The 25,310-nt window shown below is 32.9% G+C and overlaps 1 pseudogene; it reads right to left on the minus strand.

Annotated features, from left to right (window-relative positions):
* Nucleotides 1-5,873: 5,873 nt before the first annotated feature.
* Nucleotides 5,874-24,872, minus strand: LOC149566680 (elongation factor 1-alpha pseudogene; annotated as a pseudogene).
* Between the last annotated feature and the right edge of the window lie 438 nt (nt 24,873-25,310).

Genomic DNA, 25,310 nt, shown 5'->3' on the forward strand with positions numbered 1-25,310 from the left:
CATCATTTTGGTCAACTAGTAAAAAGTTATAACTCGTCAAACAGGGCTTCCCAGAAATGTGTGTCATTTGCAAATGTGTGAAAACAGTAAACTACCAACTTTAAGGGATCCAAAACCTAATTAAACAAACTCAAAATGACTTGAAATCTTGAACATGGGTTCTTGGATATGGACACTAGACACTCCCAAAGTGGCAAATCATAGAACATTTATGGGTGTAAGTTATTTGAATGCAAACAAGGCCTCCTGTCGCTATTTGACATAGGTGAAAAACCAAATTTGGAACTAGCTCAAGACAAGACTTTACAAAATGGCTCAGAACGACAATTTAACTTCATGGAACACTTAGACAGGCTAGATGGAAGGTGGTAGAAGCATTGAACACCTCTTAGGCTTCAACTTGATAGCCGGGTACATAGACATTTAAAAGTGTTTATAAGGCTCAAAGTTCTCAACGGTGCTCAATATCAGGGCTATAATTTTGAGTGCCAATAGTGGCTTTGTCTGGGGATGCATGCCCCTTACAGGCATGGTAGGATTTCAGATCTTTGGGAGAAGTGGAACACACACCTGAACAACAAAAATTCTCTCTTGAACAGCTTTATTGAAAGCAGGGAAAAACTACACTACTATGTACAAGTAATGGTCCCGAGCCACCGAAAAGTTTCAGAACTCCTTACCTCTCTCGTACATCTAATTTTCATTTACATCTTCCTGAGGTAAACTAAAATTCTCATTCCCATTTGTTTCACCCAACACATCAACATTTGCAATCAGCTCATTAGGCAAAACAAAACTATCATCATCTTCATAGTGCATATAAAAATTAGACATACTTTTTTCATCTTGCTCACTATGAAAATATGAATCAGTGTGACCATAACAACTGACAGCAAACTAAAACTGATCATCATTGACTAAATCATGGATTCCTTCAACTAGAAACAAAAAAGCTTGGTATTCTTCTTCATTCAACGAGTTACATGGATAAAAATTGTAACTCACCTTGTGCATTCAGATATGAAGAAAATGTAAAATCTGATTTATCCTCATTTGCAATATAAGTACTCCATAAATCAGATTGAACATACACTGTATTGTCTCCATATTCTAAAAAATGATTATATACTAAATCACAAGAGTCATCATGAAATTTCCTTCTAACAATATGCTGATCTATATAAAAATTTTCCTCAAATAACTCACTGGGATAAACCATTTCATTAGTATTACTTTTCTCAACACATGAGCTATCTAAATTTATCTCAACCTTATGAAAACAAAAAGACAATGAACCAGCAATAGACCTTATCCCTACATCTTCATTCTCAACATAGAAGTCATCATGTGTATTGATATACAAACTACCATCACATACACCTCCCAAATTTGACAGAGCATATTTTGAAACTATATCTTCTTCAACATCAAATTTAGGGGAAATGACTTCACCATATGAAAATGCAAAATGTGGCAAAACAAAGGCATCCTTGGATAGATTAGCATACCTTTCAAAATCATGAGCCAAAAAATCAGAAATCTCATCAACACTTAACAAGATTTCACTACTAGTTTCTTCTCCTTGCCTGAGATCATTATTTGGATGACTTGGCACATTTGTAACAATAAGCTTGTTAGTAATACATTCTAAAAAATCAACATTCTGACCATCACATACATCTTCTTCCTTAGACAACACTTCAACAATTGGCATTGTAACACAATCACATTCATCACCAGAAGAAAGACAATTATTGCTATTACATTTTTCTTCTTCTTGACAATCATCATAATAAATAGATGAATCCACATTATGCATATTATCAAATTGCTTATTATTATCCTTTGATTTATAAAATTGAGAATCTTCATATTCATTATCACTTTCAATGGATTCATTACATTTGTTAACATTAGACTCATTAGCCTTTAAAGCACTTTGAACCTCCATGAATAAAATCTTGGATTTCATAAATCTTATCTAATCTTATATTGGCTGGCCAATCAATCAAATGTGGCATAAACACTTCTAAGAGTACCACTGGCCATGAAGACTCCTTAGGTCTGAAAAACTTGTCAAGATTCATAACTACTAATTTGAACTTCATATAAATTTGAAATCCACTAAGAGCCTTAATATCACCAATTGTACTTCTTAACATTAAGACAGTCTTATCATGAATCTTTCTTTTCAATCTAGCAATATTTGCACGAACACTTTCAAGAGTCAGCATATCACTATCAGACCTAGACTTAGAATCCATCTTACAAACTTTTAAAACTCCTACCTCTTTTTCTTAGTGCTGAAACCACTAGCTAGAGGCAACCATTTTTAACAACTTTTGACTTCCATGAAAAGAAAACATGAAAACCAAAATACCTCAAGTGTTGATGCTAAACTTCGATCTGCTGATTTGGCACAAGTGCAAGACTGAAGATCCTTTGCACCACTGGTCAAACTTTGTAGAGCCACCACCTACTTTCAAGAGGATAAAGAGATCGCAACTGTGATATACTTTTACACTTCAATTCTTTATAATAGCAAATTGCAAACAACACTTTAAAAACTTATCAAGAATTTAAAATTCCTTTTCCAAGAGACTCCCAAAAGCTTTAGATCTGCCCATACAACTGAAAGTCCTTCAAAAATTTTCAATGAAATCAACTAGGGACAACTGGTATAGAGATTTGAGAGTTGCCACTCACACTTTGTGAGAAATAAAACATATTTTGTCACTTGACAAATCTGAACCAGACCTTCAATGTAAGAGAAACTTCCAGATCTTTATCATCTTGAAAAGAATTTACACTTTATAAATCAATTCTTCACTCTGAACTTTCTCAATAGCACTTGCAAAGACTGAACTAATTGAAGATAGACTTATAATAGTCATAGAACACAATTTACATTCAATTTTATAATATAATACTATCCATGAATAAAGATTAACTGGGGAACATAAAACATCAACAGAAAAATGGTAAACACCTCACACAATCCTATTGCTATAGCATATCCTTCGTGTTGTATTGAATCTTCTTCAAAATCTCAAGGTTTTTTTACCATTCAAATTCAATACAAGTCCCCAACAAAGTTGCCATTTTGTTGGTGTTTGAAAATGTTGGAGGGTTTTCAATTATCCCAATGAGAATATGACATATCTAGGGGCAGCTAACTCCCATTTTCAACATGTCATTTCAGACACCGAGCCAACTATAAGGCTCTAACCCTTCTTCTACTTTAGGCTCTGCTAAACCTAGATGGGTAGACTTGAGATTCAATTAATACCTTACAAGTGCAAAAAACATATCCTTGGATCTATTTACTACAGATGAAAACCCCTATATCTCCTAATAACTCATATAATAACACAGATCTACAATAGCAAATTGCAAATCCCATGATATTTACAAGTTGAGTGAGGGTTAATTCCTTTCAACCCACTACAAGAAATGAAAAAAAAATTTATTTGAATAAAAGATTTGTACAAATGACATTCATATAAGCTTGCATCTGATTTAATGATCAGTGCCTTATCCATTGGGACATTGAGTCATTACCAACAGGATGACCTAACTAGATTGCATTACAATCAAGTTTGTCAACTAAAATCCCTAAATCCCATACTTATGCAATATCCCGTTCATGCACCTAGAAATCCTACCAGAATGATGAAGCATTTACTTGACTACTTGAGTCAAAAGAAACAAAGATTTGACATACAACTCATCCAAGCTGCCTTAAATCAAATGAACATTATCCACTTAATCCCAAAGTTAACAACACATGAAGAATTAGGAGATAGAATAAGAGAACTCAGATAACTCATGTAAATCCCCTTTTGTATTCATCCATGGAAATACTGAATACACAAATTGGTAACACAAAATGTAACTCAAGATACCTCACATAATCTAGCATCAATTTTCAGTATCTCAGAATGACAATACATGACATGAAATGAAAACTTGCACAAGATGGATGTGTGGCCTTCATTGCTAGAGCTCAGCTCAATATTCAGGAAGCAAAACCATCTACAATCTTGGTTTCAATAGTAGAACACTGGAACCATAGTGGTATTACCCAAAGAAAACTACCAACAACCTTACCATGAATGAGAGAGAGAATGATAAAGGAAAGAAATAATTCTTGGATCTGATCTCAGAGTGAGATGTGTCCACTGAGAATTCGATCTCTTGGAGTTGCAAAACCTCTCTCTACCTTCTCCCATCAACTGCTAATCATATCCTTTCTATTTTGCCTCTTCAAATGCAAAATATCTTAGAAAAAGACAAAATTCTTCTAACTGAATCCGGATATGTGCCAATTTATCAAACTTTTAGCCAAAACACCACAAATATTAAAATAACTAGACATAAAGGTGACTAAATGTGTTTTAGGTGTTTCTCTACTAAATTCTTTGACTGGCAAATCAAATTACTTGATGAAACACACAAATCAACTAGAGAGACAAAACCTCCTATAGCATGAACCAATGGTGTTCTGTACAAAAACAAGCTCCAAATATGGATAGCTCATTTTTTCCAATTCCAACGGTATATTGGAGTCTATGTTTTGAGTACCAAAAACCCCCTGAAAGTAAATTTTAGAAATAGTCCCTTGCTATAACTATCAGGTCTGCAACATCTTTGATTTTAAATTTTGAAAAAATTAAAATGTCCTAAGGTTCAAACTTTATAAAAAACCAGTTTTGCATTTAAAAGTCCACACATGACCTATTCTCAGAAGGAATTTAAAATAAAGTTTTTATGACTTTAAAATTTTTCCTTTTCCTTCAAATTCATGGTCAACCCTAGTTTGACCTTTGCCTTTCTGCCACATGGTGGCCTCTGATTGGCTAACCACTACTCATCAGATGCCACATCATCATTTGTGTGACCCACACCACTTGTCATCATTACACAATCCTGCATTATTTATCCCGTGAGGACTTCTATTTTGCAAAAATGTGCTATACGTCAGATCTGCCACATGGCAGCATCCTATGTATAGATCTTAGACTGCTTTTTTTGTGCCACCTCATCATCAATCGAGACCTATTGCCACATGTCAATCAAGGGCATTCCTTCATTATTTAACTTGTGAGAATCTTAATCTAGCAGGGATGTGTGAGCCGTCGATCTAGCCATGTGGCAGCATCTCGAGCACTAACTCCCAAACCTGCCACATCATCATCATAAAACTTTTGTTTAAAATTTTGCATGTGTCACACTGACATCATCCATAGACGAGCTCCACCATATGAACCTACGGCTTCTAAGATATTGTGTCATATAGACATTACTCTAATCGAGTGCAATAGTATTTAAACATTTTAAAAAGTGCCCACATTGTGCATATGGGATAATGCCTTATTAAGGCATTTCCCCTGTGTTTTACCTCTTTAAGCTTGGAAACTTCAAAGTTGTAGCTATTCCTATAACTAGAACTTCCCTACGTGTAGCTTGGTGGTTGCCTCTGAGTCAAAAGATGCCTCCTTATTATTTGGCGTGAGCAATGTTTTTGACTACGGCTTTATAAAACTCCCCTATTTATAATCTATAGCTTGGTCTTCCAGTGGCTTCCATTTAAATAACATGTTGTTTTGATTACATTATCACCTCTGTACTAGTGTGGAAAGCTTCATACTATGGTGCCTTTGTTTTTTTAGTGTAACCTTCAAACTCTTTTCTTTGCATAGGCTACTTGGATTCCTCTTAGCGATTCATGTTTTGTGTTTAGCGTGAGCCATGCTATTGGAATATTTGTATCGCTACCTTTGTTATTTTCCTTCTATCAAACTTGGAACCTTTTATTTGAGAATATTGTTGCTTTCACCGTGACACTTATCACTGCTTGGTCAGCCTTTGATCTACTCAAGCTCCTTGCCAGATCATTTGTCAACCTTGGTCATGATCTCAAAAAACTTCATAGCAATGTGGCATGTGTGGAAATCCAGCACTGGCGCATACCCATTTCCAATTTGGCCTGGATGGTTCATGATGATAACTTGAGCTATGAAATTAGCACCCTCCTTGGTAGGGTCATTCTTGGATTCAGAGGCCACATATCCTCTCTTGAAATCCTTCACAGCAACATTCTTGACATTGAATCCCACATTATCACCAGGCAATGCCTCCAATTGTTGAATCAATAATCAACACTACACAATCAACTTGGGATGTTCTAGTAATCATGTTCTTAATGAAATCACAATGGCCAGGAGCATCAATCACAGTGCAGTAGTACCTTGTGGTCTCAAACTTCCATAGAGCAATATCAATGGTGATATCATGTTCATGCTCAGCCTTTAGTTTATCAAGCACCCAAGCATACTTGAATGACCTCTTGTTCATCTCAGCAGCTTCCCCCTTTTAAACTTAACACACATGTGGATGTTTCTTTTAAATGGCCATCTACAAGGAATGATCTCTTTGACCAATGCTCTAATTATTCTTTTAACATCTCGTAAACTCATGGAAAATAAAATGGATGGCTCAGAAGACAAACCTCTGATCAAAATACTCATTTATCATTACTAATGCAATCTTGCATACATGTTAAAACTTGGACCACTAATATGCATGTATTTCATTATTACATTAAAATCAACCCCCAAATATCACTTCACTTTTTCCTGGTGGAATTAATTGGGCCCCATAATGGGTCTGACTAAAAAAAAAAATTCATTTTTGAACACCTGAAATGTCAAATTGATCTATTGATCATCTTGAACTGATTAGAATCAAGTTCAGTCAATGAACCATTAGTAAAAACTCATTTTATCACTTTCTTGCAGACTGTCAACTTTGTGCTGGGAGGTCCTTTGATTGCCTTTAAAAACTAACCTAAACACTTGACGGAGCTTTAAGAATTGGCACATTGATTCTCTCTTTTGCATACTCTTACCCCGTCAAATCTTGTCTCATGAAAATTTGGAGCCAAAAGATATTCACTGTCAAAGTTGACCTCTCAAAATCACCTACAGATAAACATGTCAAAAAACACTAAATTGGGTTCGAAATTGGCTTCAAAAACTAGGCAAACTAACACTTGGGAAGACAAAAATTGGGGCATCGATTCTCTATCATGAGGACATTATGGATTTGTGATTTGGGCTCATGAAAAATAACATGGTGCAAATGATGATCAATCAAAGTAGGCTACTTGGATTTTGCAAGCTAGAAACACTAACAGAAAGACACTTTTTGCAAATGGAATTGACCTAGAAAAGTGTGTAGATGGATTCGTCAAGACTTAAAAACTGACACACTTAAAGTATTTTTGGAGTACAACACTGGAGTACAATCTACTTGACTTGACCTATCATGGATTAGGAGATATAACATCACGTACAGGGCTACTAATTGATCTGCAAATACTGACACCAGTAAAAGATAGAAATTCCATTTGGAATCGCACTTGAAAACTGATCAAATGGATTCATCATGAGCTGAAACTTGAAACATTATAAGTCTCTGATGTCTATAATACAACACAAAAGAAAATTCATCATTTTGGTCAATTGGTATAAAGTTATAACTTGTCAAACATGGCTTCCTAGAAATGTGTGCCATTTGCAAATGTGTGAAAATAGTAAACTACCAACTTTGAGGGATTCAAAACCTAGTCAAACGAACTCAAAATGAATTGAAATCTAAAACATAGGTTCTCGAGTATGGACCCTAGACATTCCCAAAGTGGTAAATCATAGAACATTTCTAGGTGCAAGTTATTTGAATGCAAACAAGACCTCCTGTCACTATTTAACACTTAAGTGAAAAAGAAAATTTGGAACTAGCTCAAAACAGGACTTTACAAAATTTCTTAGAATGGAAATTTAACTTCATGGAACACTTAGAAAGGCTAGATAGAAGGTTCTAGAAGCATTGAACACCTTTTAGGCTTCAACTTCATAGCTGGGTACATAGGCATTTAAAAGTGTTTATAGGGCTCAAAATTCTCAATGGTGCTCAAAATCAGGGCTACAATTTTGAGCCCCAACACAACCTTTACAAACTAATCTATCCTTGTTCCTTATAAATTCACCATTCTCATAATTTCTAAAAATTCACTTTGTTCTAATCATATTCTTATAAACTGGTCTTGGTACTAGTGTTCATGTGTTTTTTTTTTCTCAATATGATCTATCTCTTCATTCATATTATTACTCTAGTCTTTATAGTTAAGTGCATATTTCATAGTTCTTGGTTGAAACTCAGCAATCAAATTTGTATTGTTCTTAAACTTACTTCTTGTCATGACTCAAACACTTTTATTTGCAATGATTTATTTAGTTGAATGGTTCTTTCTTACATATTTTTCTAGGACAAGTTATGTTCTCTGATTTCCAATATTATCTTTACTCACTTGGGGCTAAATATCCTATTATGGATGTTCTATCTATGGCTCAAGTACTATAGGTTGATGTTCAATGGATCTCTGTTGTTTCTAGAATAAGACATAATCTTCATATATATAGATTATTTTTTGTAATTTCTAGGTTCCTTTTTGGTTTCCTCATTTTTATTGTCTATAAACTCATCAGTTCTTATAAATCCACTTTCAATCTTTGTGTTAGTAACCTTGTTCAAGAATTTATATATTTTTCTCATAGAAGAATAACCAAGGAAAATGCTTTCATCACTTTTAGAATCAAAAATTTCATTCCTTGCATGTTTATGAATGTAACATCTACTTCCAAATATCTTGAAATAAATCACATTAGATATATGACCATACTAGAGTTCATAAACTATTTTATTTATTCCATTCCTTAGTTTAACTCAAGTGAGAGTGTAAACTATAATGCTAATAACTTCTCTAAAAAATATTTTGAACAATTACCTTTTCAATTAGTAGTGTTCTTGTAAAATGCACAATTGATCTATTCCTTCTTTCATCAATCCCATTCTATTACGGTGTCCTTGGTACTGATAGTTGTCTCTTAATTCCATGATTAGCACAAAATTTAGTGAGTTCAATAGACATAAACTCACCACCTTTATTAGATCTCAAACATTCCAATTGTTTACCATTTTCTTTCTCAACTCAATATTTATGCCATTTGAACATATCAAATGAATGTGACTTCAACTTCATAAACATGATAGTCATCATCCTAGAATAATCATCAAAAAACAATATGATGTTGTTTAGTGTAGAGCTTGATCAGTCCCCAAGTGGGAGATTGTTAGATTGTGGTGACCGATTAGGGAAGTATTGTACATACTTCATAATTCCTTGGTGGGGTTTAGAGCTAGGCCTAGCCTCGAACAGGGGTTTGGGGGTGGTAGCCCCCAATACAATTAGGGCCGTTAGGCCATGGATGTTTGGGGATTCAAGGGCTAAGCCCTCAAGAATTATTTTTTGGGCCCTATTTGATCAAGATTTTGGGCTAACATATAATTATTAATTATAACCCTAAAGTGGTAAAAATACTTGTATAAAAGGGCTTAGTGTTATAGATTGTTTCTTTTTTTTTTGTGTGGGTGATGTAAAAATTAGTTCTTGCGGTGATATTGAGCTATAAGGGATTACAAATTATAATCACTACATCGTTATAATATTGGACTTTCTATTTGGTGGATGTGGCCTGGGGATTGGGTGAACCACGTTATATCTTGGTGCCTTGTATTCATTTATGTGTGATCTATTATTTTCTAATATTGTTTATATTTGCATGTAATTATTTTTTTTCTTCTATGGTTTAAATCCTAACAAGTGGTATCAAAGAGAGTTTTTTTTTCCAGTTATCCTCTACAGGAAAGTCTTAAGGTTGAGTGGAAGTCTCATAGTTGAGTGGAAGCAATGGAAGATGAGGGTAAGCTGAGGGTCGACAAGTTTAATAGGAAAAACTTTCAGTTGTGGAAGATGCAAATGGAAGACTGTCTTTATTAGAAGGATTTATGGAAGTTGTTGGAAGGAAAAATTGAGAATTAGGGATCTATGTCAAATAAAAATTGGGATCTTTTAGATAGAAAGGCACTTGGAAGCATTCAATTATGCCTCACACTATCAATGGCATTTAGTATTACAAAGCTGAAGATGACAGAAGAGTTGATGGAAACCCTAAGGAAATTGTATGAAAAGACCTCAACTTCAAAAAAGGTATTTTTCATGATGCATTTATTCAATATGAAAATGGTAGAAGGTGGATCTATTGCAGATCATTTAAAAGAGTTTAACACTATTACTAGTTAGTTATCTTTCGTGGCTATTAATTTTGATGAAGAAATTAGGGCTCTCTTGATTTTGTTTCTTTTCCTAAAATTTGGAATGGTTTGGTAATGGTTGTGAGTAATTCTATTTTTGGATCTAGTACCCTAAAATATGATGATGTGATCAATGTTATTTTGAGTGAGGAAACTTGCAAGAAAACCTTAGGTGGATCTACATTAGGAAGTGCCTTGAACGCACATAGTAGAGGTAGGGAAACTAAGAGAGGAAAAAATTCTCAAAATTATGGGAAATCAAGATGAAAGCAAAAAAGGAGGAGGTCTCATTTGAGAGGACCAAATGACTACTAGTACTATGGGAAACTAGGGCATATGAAGAAAGATTGTTGGACTTAAAAGAAAAATGAAGGAGATAAACCAAATGGAGATAAGGAGGCAAATGTGGTAAGTAATAAATCTGAAGAGGATTCTTTGCTTCTATCTTTAGAAAGTGTTGATGATTCATGCATTTTAGATTCTGGTGCTTCATTTCATGCTACACCTCATAGAGGTTATTTCATTGATTATGTCCAAGGGGATTTTGGGGTTGTTTATTTGGGGGATAATGAACCCTACCAAATTGTTGGAAAGGAAAAAGTTAAGATTAAGTTGTAGAATGGAAATTATTGGCTACTACATGAGGTAAGACATGTTCCAAGGCTGAGTAGGAATTTAATTTCAATAGAAAAACTTAGTGATAAGGGTTGTGTAGTTACTTTTAATGATGAAAAATTGGAAGCTTTCAAAAGGTTCCCTTGTAGTAGAAAAAGGTGTGAAAGTATGCACCTTACATCTTTGTATAGGTCATATTGTTCCTTCTACTTTAATTATTTAAGAGAAAAATGAATGTTAAGGAATAGTTGCTACAGTTGAGCAAGAAGAACAAATAGCTATTGTAGATTCTGATATAGCATTGTGGCACAATAGACTTGGGCACATGAGTGAGAAATGTTTGAAAGTACTTCATTCAAAGAATGTTTTACTAGCTTTGAAATGTGTTAATATGGATTTCTATGAAAGTTGTGTGTATTGAAAACAAAAGAGAGTGAGTTTTGTGAAGACTGGGAAGGAAAATAAAAAGGAAAAATTAGAGCTTGTGCATATTGATGTATGGGGACTGACTTAGATATCTTCCCTTGGTGGCTCTCATTATTATGTTACCTTATGCAACTACAAATGTATCGATTTATTTTCTTAGAAAAAAATTTGATGTATTTCAAACTTTTAAGAAATGGAAATGCTTGGCTAAAAATGAGATAGGTAAGAAACTAAAATGTCTCAGATTTGATAATGGTGGTGAGTATTGCAATGATGAATTTGAAGATTATTGCTCCACTAATGGTATTCATAGATAGAAAACTATTCCAAGGATTCCACTAGAAAATGGATTGGTTGAACGCATGAACAGGACTATAATGGAGCATACAAGGGGCATGAGGTTGCAAGTTGAGTTTCCCTTACACATGTGGGTAGAGGCTATCAATAGTGTTGTATATTTGATTAATAGGGGTCCCTCTACTCCTTTGGGTTGTGGTATTCTAGAGTAAGCATGAACTAGTAAGAAGGTGAGTTATTCTTTTCTCAAAACCTTTGGTTGTGAAGCATTTGCTCATATAGATTTTGAAAATAGAAACACTCTAGAATCTAAGTCAAAGAAATGTGTATTTTTTGGATATGGCAATAATTAATTTGGTTATAGGCTTTGAGATTTTGAAAATCATAAAATTGTAAAAAGCAAGGATATCATATTCAATGAGAAAGTGTTGTACAAAGATCTATTGCAGAAACATGAGAAGAAAGAAGATGATTATGTAGTGCTAGATGATACTCCAAAAGATGATGTTCTAGCCATTCCTCATGATGTGCAACAACTGCAACAACAAATACCACTCAACCCCATGAATGTTAGTGAGAGGCCTCACCTGATCCATCATGGTATAGATGACATATTTGCATTATGATACTTCTAATTTGATGTTTTGATATACTTTTGAGACTATAGGGTTATGTTATTTTAATATTTGCATTTTGATTATTTGCACTTATGTTTGTGCATTATGATCTAAATGATATAATTAATGATTTTGTTCATGTTCTAACCTTTTTCAATTGCTTTGATAGAAGTTGAATTGTGCGAATGCTTATAATGTGAAATCATAATGTTTAAGTGGGGTTATGTTACTTGCATTTTGATATTTAGGATATGGATTTTTGACATTATTCAAGACTTAGAAGGACAATGGCTTATTTTATCTATTGATTTTAACATTTACAATCATGTTTTTCATCTAGGATATGTACTCAGAACTTGATATTGTGAATGGAATGATCAAACACATATGAGCGCAACTTTATGATTGGATAGAATTAGAGTATGATGTGATGTGAAATGTTAATTTGATTATGATGATTATGATTTAATGTGATATGTAGATAAATGTTAATTTGATTATGATGATTATGATTTCATGTGATATGCAGACAAATATTAATTTGATTATGATGATTTATGATATGTAGATTTTGATATTTTAACATTTTGAATGGATTATTTTAAATGAATAGGAAAGGAAATTTAATTGAATTATGTTAATATGGATTACATAACATTTCAAATTATATGCATTTATGATATATATTTTATATGATCTCCTTGGACTACTGAGGCTCGAGTTTAATGTGCAGGAAGTGGAACCATAGAAATTTTTGGGAGGAAAAAAGGTCCAAACCTATGTGAACACAATTTAGCCAAGGCGAATCTTTGGAAGATTCAAAAGCCTCATTGTGATGTATTTTATTTCATAAATGTGAGCTTTCTTGTGTGTGAAATTTTCAATCATAAAGATGCATTAGGGACATGTCATGATGATGTGGGATGTGCTTTTATGTGTCACTTGACACTTGTGGATTTTGTGTGTTAATGACATGTCATTTAGGGTTTTGGTCATGGTAGCATTTTACCCTAAAACTAATTACCTTGTTAATGATTAAGCAAACCCAGTTGACAAGGGCTAGGATGGGTCATTATCAAAAAGAAATTCGAATTTAGACTTGGCTAGGATTTTGAAGGGTCATTAGGTGGTCCCAAAGTGTCTATTATGTGAAAATAAGCTACCCATATGATAGTATAAGATGTTAGGGACCTAATATTGACCATGATAATGACTAGAAAGCCTAGGGACCCCTTTACTAATGCCTTCTTCCATAAATTCGAAAATGGAGTTGTCACATGAGCTCTTTTCCATGTTTCCACTAAGTCAAAAATAGCAAACTTAGAGGGAGACAAGTTTTTAAGAGGAACGGGCTTGGTGTTTTTTGCTAAAATAGTTAGTGGGAAGACCTTTTAAGAGAGTCTTGGACATTCTAGTGGGATGTTCACCCACTCTCTAAGTTTAGAGATAGTTAGGGTTTTTGGAGGGAGGCTAAGGGAGCTCTTCATCAACTACAATTGCAATTAGCTTGGACCAAGGTTAGTGTTCAAACCATGATTATTTTTCTTTTTGAATTGCATAATGAATCTGCAAGCATGGAGTGTTGTTATGGGATCATGTATTTCCATTGTGAGTCTTTGTATTATGTTGTGGTAGTGTAATTGTACATTGTGTTTCACAAAAAATTTTGATTTTATTTCTTGAATCTACTTGTTTTGATTTGAATGTCAAGTATTGTTCCCTCACCCTTTGGGAAGGGAAGAGAATTTTGGGGTGAAGGGCTTAGTTAGGCTTGAAATATAGTTGAGAACCTTGGAGTATGGGCTCCATTGTATTCCATATACATTCATATCTTGATTTGAGGGTGATAAGGGAAAGATGATGTAGAAAGGAAATTAATGGAGTATGAGCTTCAAGGAAGCTATAAGCGTTGGTAGTATGTTTGGAGGATGTTTGTGGAAGCCCCAAAAGAGCATGGAATTTGATGATTTGTGAAAAGCCCCAAAAGGGCATGAAAAATTTGTTTATTGAAAATATGGTTTATATGGCAAGTCTCCTTTTTGAAAAGACACCTTCGCCCTGTGTTCAAGGTTCCATTGGTGAACCATTGTAAAATACCCTTGGGATGGGATTGTTCAAGTTTTCTAATGTGATGTTTATGCATTTGTAAGATTGAAATGAAACTCAGTTTGAATCTTGTTTCCCGTGCTTGGTGGGTGGCTTCATAGAAGCCTAGGATGGGAGATGAGCCTCCATGGTTCCCAAATTTGTGTTGTTAGTAGGTTTTGAAAGGATGGTTCCTATGAAGATATTAGGGTTTCATTTTTGGAAATGTTGAAAGTCAAGTGTGTGGAGAGACAAATTTTCCCATTCTCACCTCTCGATGTGTTATGATATTAAGTTTTCTTTGTTGGTTCATTGTAATTCAAAGGGTAATTATATAAAGTGAAGTCTTGAGAAAAATGAATATAGTTGTCCTTGCATGGAAATGTTCATTTTTCAGGAAAGGGATGTTAAAATTAGATGATCAAGCTTTTGAAAATATGAAGATCTATGCATTTAGCTTATATTTAAATCTTATGGAGTCTTCATGTAGGATAATTCTTGTTAAAATCATGTAGGGTAGACTGAGTAAATCATTGTAAGTTCACAATTATGTGATTGAATGTAATATGGAGAAGTCATGTGAATCAAACACTCCTCCTTATTTTTTTTTATAAATCCTTTGGTATAAATATTTCATAGTTGTTGTGTGGAAAATTCTTATTGGTACAGTTGGTTCAATTTGAAAACATAGGTGATTGAATTGTAAAATCATGTATCATGCATTTGATACAATGGAAGAAAGTGATAGCATTTTTTTAATAGTTCTTTTTTACATGCATGGAAATGCATTCATTGGGTTTTTGAGTTCTAATAGAACCTATACATTGGAATGATAAACCTTGAAACCTCTAGGGTTATATAGATTTGGGGATAACAGCAATTTCATCATCAATCAATCACTTTAGCTTCATAGTTAAAGTGAAAGGAAACAACAATTTGTATGACTTAGTTAAAAAATACAAAAAGAAAAAGTTGTTGTAGATGCATATCTTATTCTCTGCAATATGTATCAGAGAAGAAAATAATTCCTCCCCCAAATTATATAGAAATAAAATATTCAAAAGTAATATACCTTGGGAATCCCATGGTTAGAATAATAAGAAATAATACATTAGAGATGAGACTCAAACTAGTAATAAAATGCTAGTTCATAAACTTTAAAAATAAGGACTCATATAAGTCCTGTGACCCTTGAGTCACAATCTCACAAGTTTTATATATATATATATATATATACAAAAGGTAATGTCAAGTCAAGCGTGGTGAAATTCCCTAGGTATTTATCCCCTTAGACTTGATAGCATCCTAAATAATAATAATAATAATAACATCCCCCTATAAAATAAAAACTTAAACATAAACAAAACAAGACAAGGACTTGGCCATCCATCTTTTAAAACAATAGGATAGTCAATGTTTGAAAATAAGCATAGGGGAGATAGTGGGCCCCACCCACCCAATCAAACCTAAGAAAAGACCCCTTACTAACATATATCATAACACCTTGATTTAAGTCGCCTATTCTCTTGAAAACTTTTTGGAGTGCATGGGAGTATGTTAAAGTTTGGTTTTGCTTTGACTAATGTCAGAATCCTCCTTTCCTTGGGTGCCTCCACCATGGGAGGAAGAGAATAAGCTAACCTAGGGATCATGACACATAGAAATAGAATGTTAATTTAACTGTTAGTGTATTAAGTGAAAACTTATTATGGACTTGGGTTTTAGACATGAGTAATCGCATGTTAAAGTAAAGTATTAGGAAGAAGGGTTGAGTAACATGGGGACATAGGTATGAGTTAAGTTTCTATCTCATAATTATTTATGGTGCTTTTATTTTGATATTTTATTTTTTTGATAAAGAGAGGTAAGGTAAGATGGTGGGATAGTGTGAGATAGATAAGAATTTAAATACATTAGTTATTAGATTTGTAATAATTGTTTGGCCCTTATAATTCCCTTATTTACTTAATTTCATTAACTTATAAGGATGTGACCTATAGTTAGTAAATAAACTTAATGAAATTATCATTGTATTGGAAGTAATCCAACTTTGATGTTAACCATCACTAAATAGTTGATAAGTAATAATAAGATTTTTGAGGAACTCAAAATTAATATAATTAATAAACATATTCATACACCGTCATAGTCAAATAATGGTATATGGTTAGGCTAATAAATTAGAGTCATATGGGAAGGTAATATGCAAGAATTCATTAAAATTGTACACCTATACTTATAAATAGATTGAAAATATATATACATATATAGAAGAACAAAAAAAATATTAGTAATACTTATTATAATGATGAAATAAAATGGAATAAATTAAGATAACTTCAAGAGATGCAAAAGAAAATGTATATATATTGAATAATGAATTATAAGAAGAATATGTAGAACAAATATGTATATCTACATACCCTTGATTTTTTAGGTTCATGAACTAAGACCATACTTCACATCTTTATGCACAATGTCCCATTACTAGGTTAGGAACATAGAATCAAAAGGATATCATCATCTAACTCTTATGCTACACCTTAGTTGTTCAATGAATATTAGATAAGCTTATTTCTCTTCCTTGGAACTTGAAGTCTAGAAATTCGTATGAAAGAAAATTCCTCCATATCAACTAAAATTAATTATCTTCAACTCATTGATTGGTCAAAGTAGCCATTCCAATACTCTCAAGGGATATGTGTAGTTATATTCCAAGCACCCATAGTTTGATATGATATTCATAGCATAGTATAGGTTGTTTCATACTATCCTTTAGTTCACCTTTCAAAACAAAAAATTGTTGGTTGTGTTTTTCCTTGTAGATTTTGAGCATGATAGTTAGATGGTCAACAAGGCTAAGTAGACCTCCAAAAATATTTGCTCCTTCATTTTATTCTATTTTACTTACTAATGCTGATGAACCTAAATGTTATGATGAAGTTGTGGAGGTGGATACTAAGATTCAGTGGAAGTCTACAATGAAAGGCAAAATAGACTCTTTGCTAAAATTTAGACATGAGATTTATGCAAGTTGCCTGCAAGTAAAAGAGATTTATAGAATAAATGGGTTTAAAAGTTAAAAGAAGAGGATGGAGGTAAGGAAATATTTAAAGCTAGGTTAGTTGTAAAAGGATTTGCACATAGAAAGGGCATTGATTTTGATGAGATATTCTCTTTTGTTGTTAAAATGACTTCTATCTATACTATTTTAAGTATTGTGGCTACTAAAGAGTTGCATTCAAAGTAGCTTGATGTTAAAACAATCTTCCTTCATGGTGATTTAGATGAAGAGATATATGACTCAGCCATAGGGATTTGAGGTCAAAGGTAAGGAGAACTTAGTGTGTAGATTGAAGAAAAGTTTATATGGCTTGAAGCAAGTACCTTAGCAATGATATCTAAAAGTTGAAGGTTTTATGCACGATCATGGGTATAGTAAGTGTCATTTAGATCATTGTGTTTATTTTATGAGGCTAGATGATGACAACTACATTATTTTATATTTATATGTTGATGATAGGCTTGTAGCTAGGTCTAACATGGATTAGATTAAGGGGTTGAAACACTAGTTAGCACATGCATTTTCTATGAAGGATTTGGGGGCAGCAAAACAAATCCTTGATATGGAGATTTTTAGAGATAAGAGGAACAAAAAATTGATGCTATCTTAGGCTAATTATGTTAAGAAGGTATTGCAATGTTTCTCTATGGACAATGCTAAAGCTATCAGCACACCTTTATCTAGTCATTTGGAGTTGACTAAAGATATGTGTCCCAAGACACAAGAAGAGGAGGATAAGATGTCCAAGGTACCCTATGCTTTAGCTATAGGAAGCTTGATTTACACCATGGTACATACAAGGCTAGATATTGCACATGTAGTGGGAGTTGTTAGTCAATATATGAGTGAACTAGGAATTGAGTGTTAGAATGTAGTTAAAAGGATTATTAGATATTTGAGAGGAACATCCAATAAGTGTTTACACTTTGGGAGCTCTACTACTATCTTACAAAGCTATGTTGACTTAGATTTCATAGTGGATATTGATACTAGGTGGAGTACTACAAGTTATGTATTTGCTATTGGTGGGGCAGTAGTGAGATGGGTTTCTAGATTACATAAGGTTAATGCTTCATCCACTATAGAGTTAGAGTATGTTTCTTCTATAGAGGTATCTAAGGAGATTATATGTCTTTAGTTCTTCTTAGAAGGATTAGGATACCCTCAAAGGGATAATTATTTATTTACAAATAGTTAGAGTGTCATTCATCTTGGAAAAAATTTAGCTCTAAATTCAAAGACAAAATACATACAGTTGTGGTACCATTTCATTCGGTTAGTTTTGGATGATAGATAGTTAAAGCTGGACAAGATACATACAGATGAAAATCTAGCATATATATTTACAAAGGTAGTAACAAGGGAGAAGTTGAACTCCTCTTCAGCTTCGGTTTGTCTTCTAGACTAAACATGAATAAAAGAACAACATAGCTTGATTCAATGGGAGCCTTATGAAGTAGTGACATAGCTATAGGATCAATCTCCAAGTAGGAGATTGTTTTTTATTAATTATAACCCTAAATTAGTAAAAATACTTGTATAAAAGGGCTTAGGGTTATGGATTATATCTTTTTTTTTTTGTGGGTGATGCAAAAATTGGTTATTGTGCTAGTATTGAGCTATAAGGGATTATAGATTGTAATCAAGATTGTAATCACTAGATTGTAATAATATTGGACTTGTCGTTTGGTGGACATAGCCCAAGGATTGGGTGAACCACATTAAATCTTGGTGCCTTGTGTTCTTTTCTATGTGATCTATTATTTTCTAATATTGTTTATATTTGCATGTAATTGTTATTTCTATCCATGATTTAAATCCCAACAAATGAAATATCTATCACCATTATAAATTTCTACTCTCATTGGTCCACATAGATCTATACGTAACGCCCCGCCAAGGGATCCAAAAGAATTTACCTAGAGTTTCACTAAGTTTGCTAAACATTTTTTTTTTAGAAGGTAAGAATGTATATCATACACATCAAACACATAGTAGCGGAATCAATAACATGTAATCATCAACAAACATACATAATCAGTTACATTCCTTAAGGATCCCAAGACGTTGAGTCACATTTAAATTTAATTAATTCTAAGTCTAACAACTACCACATCCACCTGAAAGAATAATAAGAAAGTCCAATGTCCATAATATACATTTTTTCTGAATGCCTCTTGGCAATTTAATTCGGAATGCTCAATCATCCACTGTACATGTCACAGGGCATGAAAGGCTTAAAAGAATATACATATGTAAAGATAAAGATACATCATCCTCAAATCCATGATACAAAGTACAATAAAATAAATGAAACTAATAACATACCTGATACATCCATACATTCATAATGATAAAAAATCTATCATAAAATCTAACCATCCATCATAATAATCCAAGAACATAGTGAAGGTAAATGCCAACCAAGAAAGCTCCAGCCATGGTGATCACAGAAGGATCTCAAGGGTAAGAGTAAAAAACACTACCACCCAACCGCGTGGAACCTAAATGGTCCACTCCCACCATGCCGAGGAGATAGTTTCAAGTCCCAAACAAGGTATCAAAACACAAAACACAAGTACTCTCTAAGTCTGGGAAATCCTAAAAGTACACTAACGCAAAGGTTCCAACATAGATAGACATCTAGACCCAGAGGCACCACAAAGACACGTAGGAAACCTGCTATGCAAGCAGGAAAGTGTCATCACAAAAGTCACGTAGAAGTTACCCGAGCAATCCCTTAGGAATCCTGGGTCCCCAGTGATCCCTGCGGCCACTAGTATCCTCTCGTACTGATGAGGCATACTACAGAATGCAAGGTCGTAACCAACTGTTCTCTCTACCCCATCCTAGTCTATACTAGCACTTAAGGCATGGGAGAGAACATACAATTATCTTATTAGGTTCATTTAAATCAGTATTTAGGTGAGATGTTTTCACTTGTTAAAACAACTTACAATGGGTTACTCCAGGCAGCCTCTTAGGGCCCCGATCCCCATTGCAAGCCACTTCCTGACACTACACATAGATAACCTACCCTAGGCTCATGAAATCACAAATTAAAGAATCATAATAAAATCACCTCAGTCCTATACAAGCGACTGAAAAAAATCATAAAAGATAAGCCACAAAAATTACATCAGTTCTTCATGAGCAACAGATAAGCATCAAATAATAATCATATGATCACAATAGTTCTCTATCAGCAACTGAAGGCATCAATGATAAATCACAAAATCCAATGGTTCTCCAATGATCAACCAGAAAGTATCCCAATAATAAATCACAATACTGATCAAAGACTCCAAAATGGTCAAGTCAACACATGACATCATCAAGAACATAACAAACACTTCAGTCCTCTCAACCGACCGAAAAGCAATCCAAGTATAACTGATCGAGACTCAAAAATGGTTATCAAATATAACTGATCGATGACTCAAAAATGGTTATCCAATATAACTGATCGATGACTCAAAAATGGTTAAGTCAGGTATCTTATATACATACACTTCAACTTCACACCAGGAAACTAGAAAGCAATAACAAACAGTAATCACAAACATGTCATAGAGCATATCAACACATCACCAGGGTTGGGTTTAAAAGATCGAGATCAAAATAACATAACATCACATTCACATAATCTCCGAGCCTCTGGTAACAACCTAGGACTAGTCAATACTAGAACAACCCCCAAACATAAGCAGTACAAAGAACACATAAAAAGGACAATCTACAGTTTGGTTGAATTAGAAAACACATAGTTTGAGTTAAACAAGAGGGTTTCAATTTTAGTGTAGAGTTCAAGTAAATACTCTTGTATTTCAAATTGGTTGATAATATACTATTGAGCCAATGTAAGGTCTCTATTCCCAATTTCATATATATTTCAAGTAATAAGTTTTCATAGTTTACTTTACGAGTTAACTCATTCTTGTCTTAGATAAATCTTGACTAAATAATAATCATTTATTAATTATTAAAATAATAATAATTGATTATTAAATAAATAATAAAAATCTCAATTTCAAATTTTTTTTTAAATAATAACATAATTATGATATTTCTTATTAATTTAGTTAATCCCAAAACCAATTTACCTTACTAAATTAATAATTATTATTTATTTAATAATTAATAATTATTATTTATTTAATAATAAATAATTAATTAATAAACAATGTCTATTAACAAAATTCTCTAATAAATAATATTCATAATCATTAATTAATTCAATAATAACAACTATGATAAACATTCATTTATTAAATAATATTTAATAAATATTAATAATGCATAAATTTATATATATATATATATATATATATATAATTAAACTTAATATATAAAACTTTATCATAACCTAACTAATAAATCAAAACAAAATATGATCAAGCGATATTAAATCGCTACTGGCTGCTGTCGCAGCAATACCTACTGCGACACACGGCAGTGAAAGGATGGGTGGGGGTGTGGGTCAATGACCCCTCCCCCCCCCCATATTAATATAATTTTTTTTTTTTTTTTGTTCAAAATTTTTATATTAATACTTTTCAAATATATTTAATTTTATAAACATTGTTTTAAACAATCTTCTTTTTCCAATATATATATATATATATATATATATATATATTTATTTATTGATTTTTTTTTTTTTTTTAATAAATGATTGAAATTTTAATCTGATAGAACTAACCACCCAGATCTCTAAATTAAAATATTCCTTAAAAGAATATCGTCTCTTTTTTAATATAAAATTTATATAACAAATTCCTTCTCTTTCATTTTAATAAAATTTTCCAATCAAGATTTTCTTTTCTTTCAAAAGCTCTCCCTAGTTTAATTTGTAAAATTCTATCATCTAGAACGAGGGTTTCAAATTGATTTATTCTTCCAATTCTATTATATAGATGAAATACAATATAGTATCATAAGGTTCATAACAAGAGAGCGAAAGGATCAAACAGTGGAATCCAGACAATTCGAATTTATAATCCACAAGCACGAAGAAGACAGGATTATCAAATTGCATAATTCAACCCGTGATCAAACACAAGACCCTACCTCAACCTGATGCTATTATGCAATCTCCAAAAACTGTAAGAGAATTCACTCCTCTTCGATAACCTTTCTTCTGAAAATCTTCTTTAGAATTCACCTTCTGAAATTTGCTTCCAAAAGTGTCTCCCAAAATTTCTGTCTCCCCCCAATTCCTTGTCCAAATTCCTGTCCCCCAAAAATGAACCCCCAAAGTTGTGATAAGGAGTCTTCTCAAATCAGGGCACTAATTGTGCGTTCACCCGAGAAGACTCTTTCCTCACTAAGTTAACTCCAAATTTAACTTTTATTAATCTTTGCTTTATCTTTTTAATGCATATTAAATGAATCATTAAACAACTTTATTTAATTTTTCCACTTGACTTCTATTTTTAATCTTTATTACTTTTAATCCCATGCGCACATTATGAAATTAAAATAACATTATTATTTCCTCTTATTTTATCTTTTAATTTATTTCTTTATTTTCAACACATGCTCGCATCATGCAATCTTACAACTTTTAATAATTAATATATTTTCACTTTTTAATTTATTTTAGAAACTTAATTGATAAAATATTTAATTAACTTAAATAACAATAATATTTAGCATTTATTTAAAAATGAACTCTAAATATATTATTATTAAATTAAATAAATATTATAATGTTCTAAATTATCCTTAAACTTTTATCTCCAAATTTAATTCTTTTTATTTAATTAATTTCTCAATTAATTAAATATAATCAAATATTAAAATATCATAATAACCTTCTATTAAATTAAATCATTAATTAATCATTTTAATTAATTTCTTTTATATTTAAACTCATGCTTAGATCATGCGATCTAGAAACCTTTAATAATTTAATATCCTTTCCACTTTTAATTTATTTAAGAAACTTTAATTGATAAAATATTTATTAATTCAATTTATAATAATATTTAGCATTTATTTAAAAACAAACTCTAAATATATATAATTATTAAATTAAATAAATATTATCACATTCTAAAATTATACTTAAAACTTTTATCTCCAAATTTAATTCTTTTTATCTAATTAATTTCTCAATTAATTAAATATAATTAAATATTAACTTACCATAATAATTTTCTATTAAATTAAATCGTTAATTAATCTTTTTAATTAAACTTAATTAATAGAAAATACATCAAGGACTCATAAAGCAACATATGAAAACCCATCATAGAAGAACACATACTAAATTAAACAAAAGGGTTATAATCACGAAATAACATCATTTGATGCATTCGGAGGGTACTTAACTCAGATACTTGTCCTAATTATCAATTAGGACAATTGGCTAAAGGGTTTAGGATTTGGACTTAAGAGTTTATCTCCCCTCTCTTACCATTGAGATAATGCGATAGGGTACGCTCATCCTGGCAATTCAGGGAAGTCGATACCCGGTACTTGCAACCTGCATAAAATTCATGCATGTATAGACACAATATTCTAAGCTATACAGACAATGACGGGAAGTGGTGCATTGTGTAGATCCCGACTAGCAGGTGACTACGACTCCCTTCCTTAACCACATCAGAAACACCATACATAAAGAAAACAAACACACACACCATACACATGTAGTATGGGGTAAGTATCCATAAGAAAGTACATGTGATAATAAACCATCTAACTAATCATCATCGATAATTGAAAACATTGAATAATCATCATACATGCATGAAATATAGAGTACCAAGTAATCTTATCATATAATAAATTGAGTGTAAAACAACATCTGATAATCTGAAAGTAATGCTACTAAGCATCAAGTATAAAACTGGCCTAAAAGAGTTTAGCAATTAAAACAAAATGTGAACTAGGGGCAGGCACTACATCCACCCCCCATAGACTTAAGCTTACTCCTGGAAGCGTACATGAATGATAAAACTAAGGGTCTCGCTGTGTGGGTCCAATGGGAACCTTTCCCCTACAGGAGGATATGTCTCCACTAAGAACACTCTTTGGGATCTACCCATATCACCAACCGTAGGTTCTGAAGCTACGGGTCTCTAATCCAAGGGTTGAGGTTTCCTTTGAGGATAATGAGACACCTTGTGTCCATGTTGTCTACATATGAAAAACTCTCCATCGAAGCTACTCTAAACTTTAGGTGCACTAGACTGCAAGAAACTACCCCCACTAGGATAAGGTTGAACACTCTGAGACGGTCGATCATACTGGTTGGGCTTGTTGCGATGAACCTTGTGATGGTTCCTAGCATTGGAACCATCGCCACCACACTGTGCTGGAGGATAAGTACCTTCCTGCCGTTGGTTACCCCCAGAAGGAGGTTTCCTATTGCCACCTACACCTTGATTACCCAGATATGGCTGGTAATGCTGGTGGTGCTTATTACGCCATGCATTACGAGCTTGATGAGAGTTCATGCTCTTAGGTCTATGCTCAAGTCCTGTCCGAGGTGCTCTATCATGGTCATGAACAGGAGGTAGGCGATCAATGATGGTCTGTAACATTTGCCTCAGCTCAACCTCCTCAGAGACAACTTGTTGCTCTCTACAGTACTCTTCCTGATGCTCACTAACATGCTCTTCCCTATTCCCATCTTGGATAGGTTCTTCATGGATAGACTCATGGAAACTGATAGCTCTGTCTCATCCATGGCCTTCACCATGGTCTGGGCTATGGCTTATAACAAAAGATATCGCCCCAGATATCATCCTACAATAATATCCAGATACAAGATGGTATCATAAGCATACACATATACTTTAAATCACTTAGAGCAATATAATTCTGGTTTAATAGTAAACCGAAAACCATATTGATCCAACATGCGTCCTTACTAACAAATATTGAATTTGACCACCTAAACTCTCTAAACAAAATCAACATAATACTCCCAAGGATAAACAAAAACACACTACTTTAAAACATAGACAACAGATACATGT

This window comes from Cupressus sempervirens, chromosome 3, assembly GCF_028749045.1.
Source record: "Cupressus sempervirens isolate cs-2001-9-10 chromosome 3, ASM2874904v1, whole genome shotgun sequence".
NCBI classification, from domain to species: Eukaryota; Viridiplantae; Streptophyta; class Pinopsida; order Cupressales; family Cupressaceae; genus Cupressus; species Cupressus sempervirens.